The sequence below is a fragment of the Pinus tabuliformis genome, chromosome 9 (genome assembly GCF_031772625.1).
Source record: "Pinus tabuliformis cultivar Carrire ecotype Pingquan chromosome 9, CPIR1, whole genome shotgun sequence".
NCBI classification, from domain to species: domain Eukaryota; kingdom Viridiplantae; phylum Streptophyta; class Pinopsida; order Pinales; family Pinaceae; genus Pinus; species Pinus tabuliformis.
The window spans coordinates 1,147,512,154-1,147,523,280 of NC_142307.1; the positions used below are offsets into that span (position 1 = coordinate 1,147,512,154).

Consider the following 11,127-nt stretch of genomic DNA (forward strand, 5'->3'; position numbering starts at 1 on the left):
AGGCGAAGACAAGAAGCAAGTCCAACTGGAGCTGAACATGTACTTCGGCAAGTTGATGTGCATGACCACCAACACACACTTGAAGATCAGGACAGACACTATGCATCAGTTTGTTGCCAGTTCAGCCACATCTAAAAAGACCATGCGCATGTTAGTAGACGAGTTGGATGAAGGGGCCAAACCAATGCACCAGTTGTAATGTAGGCAAGAGTTCGCTTCAGCAAGATGTCACAATGAGGTTCATAGACACCATCATGAATGACCAAGCTTGAAATTAGCTCATCAACTTCACCATCACAAGCATGTCAAAGAGTTGGTCTCACCACAACGGACCGAGTGTCAGTGATGTCTTGCAACGCTAGCTCAAGCCATGTTGTTTCACATGAGTACATGTGCATTGTAATGTTGAGTCATGTCAAGTGTAATTCAAGTGTCAATGGTTGGATGCAATATTCATAGAGTAGGTGAAGAGTCATGAGGGTAGTTGAATTGTCACAAAGGGGAATGTCAAGGGTTACCCCACCCTTTGCTATAAATAGTCCCTCATAACTCATTGTAAGGGATCTTTGGTCAGCCAAGCTTTTACTAAGACTATCTTGAAGAAGGATTGGACAGTATTGTAACGCGCCTTGGCTTCTCCACTGCATGGAGCTAATACATCTCTTTGGAGGAGCACGCGGATGTGGCTGTAACGTTTCACTGATGGGGCTAGCAGGTTTACATGGATGTTTTGTATGATTGGAACTTACAATTTATATAATAAGAGCCAACACATTTTCATGCATATGTTGTTATTGTAGTTGGACTGCTCCGGTTTCCTTAATGATATATGCTATTTAACTTACGTATTTGTGTATGAACTGATTCACATGCAATTACATGAATGTTGTTGTAAATGTGTTGTATATGTTGTTAATGTTGTCACCATCCATGTCGACTGCTCTGTCGGACACCAGATGGACTTTCACATGAACCTTGTTGTAACAACCGTTGCACTCATTCAGACTAATCTATGAGTTTTGTACATGTTATCTTACCTTGTATGTTGTGACTACCGCATTCGAGTGGACTGCTCCACTAGAAGTTGTGTATGTCCTTTTGTGTTGTGTGTTCCTAGATGAGTTGGGACTGATCCCTTTCAACCTGGAACTCACCTTCACCCTTCTCTCCCCCTTTTGTGTTAGAACCTCTCATACATCTTCCTTGACTCAATGCAAAAGTCAAACCCTTGCTACTGACAGAGTTATCCTACTTTCCTCTATGTGACATCACGGTCAAGGCATTACCTTACAACCCACTACTAGGACTCCTACACCAAACGGTATGAGGTCTAATTGGGGCTTCTTACCAGGGATATCCCCTTGACATGTTGTCGGGTCCAACATCGTCAACAAAACGCAAGGGAATAACATTAAACCCAAGGGAATAACATAAACCCAAGGTATATAAAGATTAATATAAATGATATAAACACTTAAATAAACATGGTTTACCATGGATGACCATGATTGATTTTCATATTGAGACAATCTTTGTCAAAATGTGACGTGAGACCATGGTTGACCATGGTTGACAATGATTGACCATGGTAGATTTTCATACTATGACAATCTTTGTCACAATGTGACATTAGATCATGGTTGACCATGTTTAACCATGATTGATCATGGTTTATTTTCATATTGACCATGATTGATTGACCTAAGGTAGATAAACCCTAAGATAAATATTACAAACTCTAAAATAAACATGGTTGACCATGGTCGATTTTCATATTGAGACAGTAATGTCACAATGCAACGTTGGACCATGGTTGACCATGATATTATAAACCCAAGGGATTAATACTAAAAAAACAAAGGATTATAAACCCAAGGAAAAAATATTAAACCCAAAGTCATAATATTAAACCCTAGGAATATGAACCCTTAGATTAATAAACCCAAGGGAATAATATTAAACCCTAGGAATATGGACCCTTAGATAAAAAAACCCAAGGGATTGATATTATAGACGCAAGGGAATAATAAACCCAAAGGATTTATACTAAAACCCAAGGGATTATGAACCCAAGGGAATAATATTAAACCCAAGTGATTATTGTTATAAACCCAAGGTATATAAACCCTAATATAAATATTGTAAACCCTAAAATAAAAATAGTTGACCATGATTGACCTTGGTTGATTTTCATATTGAGACAATCCTTGTCACAATGCGATGTTGGGCCATGATTGATTTTATAAAACATGGTTAATCATGGTTGACAATGATTGACTATGGTTGACCATGAATGATCATGGTTTACCATAATTGATGGTATAAACTCAAGGTATTAATAAACCCAAGGGTTAATACTAAAAACCCAAGGGAATAATATCAAACCCAAGGTATATAAACCCCAAAATAAATGATATAAACCCTTAAATAAACATGGTTGACCATGGATAACCATGTATTATTTTCATATTGAGATAATATTTGTCAAAATGTGATGTGAGACCATGGTTGACAATGGTTAACCATGGTAGATTTTCATACTGGGACAATATTTGTCACAATGTGATGTTGGACCATTGTTGACCATGTTTAGCCATGATTGACCATGGTTAATTTTCATATTGACTATGATTGACCAACCCAAGGTATATAAACCCTAAGATAAATATTATAAATCCTAAAATAAGCATGGTTAACCATGGTCAATTTTCATATTGAGACAATGAAGTTGGACCAATCTTGAGCATGCTTGACCATGATTGATTTTCATATTAAGACAATCTTTGTCACAATGCGATGTTGGAGTGTGGTTTACCATGGCTGATTTTCATATTGAGACAATCTTTATCACAATGAGACGTTGGACCATGGTTGACCATGATTGATTTTACAAAACAAGGTTGACCTTAGTTGACCATGGTTGATAATGGTTGACCATGATATTATAGACCCAAGCAAATAATAAACTTAAGGGATTAATACTAAAACCCCAAGGAAAAAATATTAAACCCAAAGGAATAATATTAAACCCGAGGAATATGAACCCTTAGATAAAAAAAAAAAAAAAAAAAAAGATAACCATGGGATTGATATTATAGACCCAAGGGAATAATAAACCCAAAGGATTTATACTACAACCCCTAGGGATTATGAACCCAAGGGAGTAATATTAAACCCAAGGGATTAATATTATAAACCCACGGTATATAAATGGTTGATTATCTTTGTCATAGTGGTAGCTATAGAAAACTTAACAAAAAACCCCTAAAATAAGTTCGAAAGCAGTTGCCTTGGCTATTAAATATAATAACTCTGTCAGCTCCTTTGGTCATAAGCTTATTGAAAGCAACCCTCTTACTCTAAGGATCTATGGACTCCCCAAGATTCACAAGGAGGGAGCTCCCCTTAGACCCATTGTCAATACAATTGGTGGGCCTACTTATTTTCTAGCTAAGTATTTAGCCCAAAAGCTCAAGCCCCTTGTTGGTCATACTAATTCTTTTGTTAAAGATTCCTCTTCTTTTGTCAATGAGTTAAAAGGTTTAAATTTTAAGCCTAATGATTTTATGGTTAGTTTCAATGTTGTTTCTCTTTTCACCGATATCCCTGTCAATGAGGTTGTTGAGGTCCTCAATCACATCTCTGATCGTGATACTTCCAAGCTGGTTGTAGTTTGTTTGACCTCTACTTTTTTTAGCTTCGAAGGTGAGTTCTATGAAGAGACTTGCAAAGTTGCCATGGGTTCTCCGCTCTCCCCTGTGGTGGCTAACCTGTTCATGGAGGATTTTGAATCAAGGGCCTTGGCCTCAGCCCTTTTTCAACCAAATATTTGGAAAAGGTTTGTTGATAATACCTTCATCTTATGGTCTCATGTCATGAACCAGTTAGATCTATTTCTTCAACATCTTAACTATCAATCAAGACCTATAAAATTGTCCATGGAATCTGAGATTGATGGTAGCCTTACCTTCCTTGATGCTCTTATCTTTAAGAAATCTCATGGTTATTTCTCTCACAAGGTTTTTCATAAAAAAACACACATTGAATAATATATGCATGCCGACTCTCATCACTGTCCAACAGAAAATATGGAGGTTCTAAACACTCAGCTACTCATGCTTTGCGGGTTTCTAACGAAAATCACCTAGAGGATGAGAAAACCCATCTCCTCAATGTCTTTGAATTGAATGGATATAGCAAATCAGTAGGTATCAAATCTTTTCAAAAAGCATGCAAAGGTCTGAAGGTTAAGAATGAACCTAGAGAATCTACTTCCAATGTTCCTCTTCCCTTTACTCAAGGGACTACATATAAGATTTCTTGAGTTCTTAGGAAACACGATGTTTATTCCACCTTCAAACCATTGAACACAATTCAAAGCTCCCTAAGATTAGTCAAAGACATTGTGAATTCGAAACACACGAAATATGTGTATTTGATCCCATGTTTTTGCGGGACTCGCTACATTGGGGAAACTGGTCATTCCATCAATGAAATTATTCAGGCGCAGGGAGCTGACATAAAGAACTATAGGAATCGCTCCTCAACTTTGGTTGAGCATGCGGGGAAGACTAAGCACCACATTAGTATTGAGGATTCTGAGGTTATTGCTAAGATTAATCACTTCCATCACCGTAAGTTTAGGGAGGTCATTGAGATTGAGAAAAGGTCTAAGATGCTAAATAGGGAAGATGGTTGGAAGGTTAGTCAATTTTAGATCCGCTCTCTTTAATCCTGAATTTTTATTATTTTTATTTTATTTTTTATATTTTTTATTATTATTATTATTATTATTATTTACTTGTTTATTTTTTGGAATAATAATAAATGGTATTATATTAACAAAAATTATTTTAATAACAACAAATTGAAATTATTTTATTCACCTATATATTAAATAAATAAATTTCCCTCGTTTTTATTTTATTTTTTCTTGAGTTAATATTTATATTAAATTTTCTAAGTCTTATAATTTTATTTTTATATTTTCTTTCATTATTCCTTGAATTTTTAGTTAATTTTCTTGCCTTCCAATTTTTTTAATAATTTGTAATAATAGTAATAATAATACTTATTTTCTCATTTTTATTTTAATATTATTTCCTATTTTTAAGGCCTTTTCATTGTTTTATATTTTTTTAATTTTGACTTTATTATATTTTTCTAACGTTCATAACAAATTTTAAAAAATTGACTCTTAGGATTAATCCATTGCATCTCTACTATTTATTGGTTCTATGCTTTAGCTATCCATCCAAGTCTTGATGATGAACCACAATAAGTGGTCCGAAACACGTCGACTTTATAATCTAAATGTGATTTTGTCCAAAAATATTTGATATAAATCATGAATCACATAAGCCTACATTTTGATAAGATAAACGTTATAAACTGTAAAATAAACAAATTGTTGACCATAGTTGACGATGGTTGATTTTCATATTGAGATCAGAATGCGATGTTGGAACATGGTTGACCAAAATTAATTTTCATATTGACACATGGTTGGACCATGGTTAACCATGGTTGATTTTCATATTGAGACAATCTTTGTCAAAATGCGACGTGGAATCATGGTTGACCATGGTTCACAATGATTGGCCATGGTAGATTTTTATAGTGGGACAATCTTTGTCACAATGTGATTTTGGACTATGGATGACCATGTTTAACCATGATTGACCATGGTTGATTTTCATATTGACCATGATTGATTTTCATATTGATACAATCTTTCTCACAATGTGACGTTGGACCATGCTCAACCATGGTTGAACCTTTAGAGTAATAAATCCAAGGGTTTGATATTATAAACTAAAGAGAACATTCGTGTAAGAAAAGCGAACACTACATATTATATACAAAAGCAAAATATCAAAGAAATTTTTCATATTAAACATCTTAATTATCATATTAAACATGTCAAAATATGTTTGATAAAAAACAATATGTCTATAAAATAATTACATCAAATAAAATGAAAAAAACATATTCTACCAAATTACTCTCCAACTATCTTATATTACTCCAATGCTAATAAGCATATACTTTAGTTTTATGCCTTAGTTTTTTTTTATCTACCAATTTCTAAGGTTAATTACATAATTAGTGTCAATTTAGTAATGGTGATTATATTATTAGTATAAATTTCCCAATGTTATTTTTTTAATAATGTATTAATTAAATTTATTATAATAAAATTTTATATAATTTATTATTATATAATATTACATTATATCAATTATTTATCATTTTAGTTTTGTAAAGTAAATAATGAAAACGAAGTTTATAAATACATGGGAGAAAGAAATTTAGGACTTCATGAGTGAAAACGATTACAATTCTATAAAAGAATTTTGAAACTCTATGAAAACAAAAACAAAAAACCTCATGTCTAAGTTTCAACAATCCAGCGATAAGATTTTCTACATATACATGACCTTCATTTTCTTGATATTTGCTTTTAACATGATGGAGGTAAAAAGTTATTATAAATTTTCTAATAGATTTAAAATGAGACAACTTAACTTTCATTTAAATTAATCAATTATTGAGCAATTACGTGTTATAAATATTATAGTAAATTTAAAATTGTAGAAACAATATATCAGAATTTTGATTTTAAACATTTTCAAATTAACATATCAATTATTTATATTTTAAACCAAAATAACCTAAAATATTATAAAAAAATATTAAATATTTATTTTAACATTATAAAAAACCATTTTAGTATTTATTTTAACACAATATAAAAATAATTGGAAAAAAATATTTAACCTACTAACTATTATATACCCTCTGAAAAATTAGCACTGCAGCCATTTCACGAAAATGACATTGGTTTCACATGACAACTATTATGCATTATTTTATTATTTTTATTTTTTTCAGTAGACAGTCGTGTGTTCCAAGGTGAAATATAAATCTTCAGACCATACTATGACCATTCACAATCTGACAACCTTTCTGTGAATTTCGGAAGCTCTTGCCAGTCTCGCTCATAGGCTGACAATGGCGGTTATAAACGTTACACAATCTGCTTCTGTAAGTACACATTTGATGCATTTTCCTGTAAGAACAAGCTCAAAATTAGCCCCGCTTCAAACCCAACAGATCTCCCTGCATTCTCTACACAAAAACACCCTAAACTTGCACCTTCCTGCAACATAATATCAACATATTATGTACCAATCCCTCAAAGAGCAGTAACATCTCAATCTTATGGTGCACCCACAGAGCCAATTTTTTTATTTTTTTTTCTCATGGAAAATGATCTTCGGTAGATGACATCATAGACATTGATCAAATCATCCCATCAGAGTATGTAACACTTGTCCCCTCCATACCAGAATAATATGGAAGGCTGGGCAATTATGCCATTATTGGCCTTCTTGATAGATATGGTAGATTCATTAAAGATGGGCAGACCAAAACCTAATGCTCCATTGTCATTGCCGGGGCCAATTTTGGATGTGGGTGATCCAAAGAGCATTCCGTTGTGGCTCTTAGGGCAGTAGGAGTGAACGTTGTTGTGGCAGAATCCTATGCGAGGATGTTTTTCATGAACTTTGTGGCCACAGATGAGAACAAGTGTCAGGTTTGCGACAAATGCAAAACTGGTGATATTGTTACTGTGGATATTGGGGGAAATAATTTTATCAATTACACCACTAAAAAGGAGTATATATTGAGGCCCATTGGTGATGTCGGGCCTGTGATCGATGCTGGCGAGATGTTTGAATATGCGCACAAAACAGGGATGATTTCATTTGCAGGTCCCAGCGGAACGCATCGATGAAAATAGTGGCAGCCATGTCTACATCATCTTCATCAACCACATTAATTCGCTGCTGGAAAGTATTGTTTTGTTCATAACAAATAATCTAGTTCACGTGGTGCATACGATGTTTCAATTCCGAACAGTGATTCACCAGGCCACGTAACACGTCTCCAAATTTTCCTCAGCCAATTCAATTTGCTTTAGTCAGTTGCTTCACGCTCTCTGGCACCTGAGCCGTCGATCTGTGACTCATACGAAGCATATATGAACATATCCCTTTGAGAATAAATTTAAGCCATTCGTTAAAAAAATAAAAATAAAAGTCAACATCCCCTCTTCCACCTCAGGTTGACATAGGAAAGCCTTCCGCAAATTAAAGTACGATTGTTGCACGTCAATCTAATTAAATAAAACTAGATAAATACGTATAATGAAGTAACCTCAGAATCAGAATCAGAAGAGGAGGCTACTTCTTTAGGAAATAACAAAGGGAATTTATTAACACTTTTGACAGGATCCTGAATCTTTGTATTTCTTTTAACAAGAAAAGATGGAGGAACTGGTTTTTCTGCTTTGGTCAGACTCATTTTATCTACTTTGACTGACAAACCAGTTATGCGTTGTTTAGTTGTATCAAAATGATAAACTATCTTTTCATCTACTCCTTCTATTTTTGTTAAGGATTCTCTAACATAGGATTGAATCAGACTTGAATCATACAGAACATTATTCAAACAATTATTTACACTATTTATTGATACTTGGACAGTGTCAATCTGCTCCTTGACTTCTTTGGATTTGGAGACATTCATTTCTAGTCCTTTTATCGCAGTGTTTGTCCAGTGGATTTGTTCACTGGTTTTTTGGATTCTGCCATCAATGCCCAGAGCAGAATCATCTTTTAGGACTAGAGGAATAGCTTTGGCTACATTTGTATTTTCTCCTAAGACAAGTCCTTTGTAAGGAGGAATTGTTGTAAGAGTCTCTACTGTTGACCCATCAAGTGCAGTCCAAGCATGTTTGCTTGCAGTGCTACTGGTTGAGCCAGTGAATACATTTAATGGAGGAATCTTATCTTTCCATGAGTAGAAAGATATCCATGTATTATTCACTTCCATATAATGTTTCCAGTCATCAGCAAACTTTTTCTTCTCTTCAGGCGTATAGCCATGGTCAAACTCATCAGCCTGTGGATTAGTATATAGATCCCAGTTTATCATTGCTTTCATCCACTTGGCGTTGATCTCGGATTTTAAGCATCCATCCATAAGAGAGAAGAACTTATGCATTTCCATCACTACAAGCTTTTTACAATCAGAAGGAACAGGGCAAAATTTGCAATCTGGAATTAGGCCATTTATCTATTCAAGGTATTCTAAGCCATATCTGGGCTTTGCAGGTCTCATTAGACAAGCCATTTCAGTGCGTCTCGGATCTTCTCCTTCAAGTGTGACAATTTCGTGCATCATGAGGACATGGTCTGCATCTTCCTCATGTGGGAAAGGGATTTCAGAACACTTGGGGTTTGGACATGGATTAACAGAAGTTGATGGTGGAGCAATACTAGACCTGGGGTTATGATTTGAATGCAGATTTATTTCAGCTAGAGTAAGCAGGTTAACAAGATTTTGACAATAGGACATTTGACTTCAAGAGAACAGTAATTTACAAGCTGGGCTAGTTCATACAAACTATTATGCTTATAGAAAGATGAAGAAGAACAAGCTGTATCTACTAAAGAAGGGTCTCTGTAATATTTTGATGATTTATAGGCGGCATCAATTCTTCGGCGGTCAATGGTAGATCTTGGAGGAAAAGAGATGACAGCAAAAGACTGATTCTCTTGGATGTCAGCAGATGTTATATTCTTGGGTATCAAAGGTTTTGGATTATCTACTACCCAATGCTCAGGAAAAGTCAAGTCTTCCCACCGGATGACCTAATGCTCGATCTTTTGGTTTCTTGCATTAGTCAATACAACTATACTTGACTTTCAGTCTCTGCTGGGAGTATGGCGGATTGCAGGCCAGAGGGTATTAGTATGTCTAAAACATCATTTGGTTTGGATGGCTATATTATTCCTCTTTTTCTTCATATCGAAACCAGAAGTCTGGATCTGTAGTTGCAGAATTTGATCTATGGTTTCGTCTAAAGTTTACACAGAGAAATTTGGATAGCAATCAAAATATACAGGGCCATCAGACAGAGGGGCGACAATCCCACCAATAAGGGAATCTGTGTACGTATTGTGTGTTAAGTCTCTCACAGTGGCTAACACAAAAGTTTTTAATCCTTTATGGGTTAAAGGATTTATCCCTACTCGGATACAACCAAGATGCAAATAATTTGTCTTAAGCATTTTGGCTTCTGCCTGTAATTCCTTGGGATTCAGCAAAGAGATAGTTTGTACATTATCTGAGTTTTCTTGAATCTGACTTACAGATTCTTTAATACTTATCCTATTGGCAGCAATCAAATGGAAAGCAGAAAGGTCACTATATACTTGAGAAGGGTTTATCTAGGGCAATTCCCATCTCGTTGAAGGTTGGGTTTCCTCATAAGTAAGTTCAGCAGAATTTAAGGTTCTACTAGAACAACTAGCAAACATGTCTCTCAAGGGATTTTCCTCAGCCTGAGAATCTTTCTCTGCAAGTTCTCTGAAAGAAACTGATTTACCCAAAGATTCCATTCTTCTTAAGAGATTATAGATCTGAGTACCAACCTTAAGAACCAGACGTTACTGGCTCTGATACCAATTTCTAGCAGGGGCTCCTTTCACGAGCTTGCTCTTGCTGCGTTGCTCTTTGCTGCGTCTCTCTCCTGGTGAACCAGTGGTGAACCTACTCGGAGCTTTCACACTCTGACGGCCTCAACAACGGCTTTCACGCCTTCCAACGGCCTTGGTGTCCCTTCGATCCTTTGGCGAACTTCCTGCGAACTTCGGATGAGGACACAGAGAAAACTACTACCACAGCAGACTTTATAAATGCACAGAGATACTCAGATTCAGAATGGCTTACTCATTTTATTTCAGAATGGAGAAAAATCTTACAGAATGCTCGAAACTTTTACAGAGATGGATTCTTTACAGAGATAGACTAATCTCGCATTTACCGGAATTTTCATCGTTCAAAAATGAACAAATTACTACCGGAGGCTTCCTGGCGAGGTATAGGCTCTGCCTCAGAATAAGACTTTACAGACAAACATTAAAAGACATTTCTAATGGTTCGGTCACTTCAGGTTCTCACAGTGCCGAGCACACTGATGCGCAGGCTCCCAAACCACATAAGGACTTTGAGTGATTTCTCGTGTTGCAAGCAGATCAGACTGATCGTCTGCAG

The 11,127-nt window shown here is 35.4% G+C and overlaps 1 pseudogene; it reads left to right on the forward strand.

The window, feature by feature from the left end:
* Window positions 1-6,942: 6,942 nt before the first annotated feature.
* Window positions 6,943-7,801, forward strand: LOC149152696 (3-isopropylmalate dehydratase small subunit 1 pseudogene; annotated as a pseudogene).
* Window positions 7,802-11,127: the final 3,326 nt, after the last annotated feature.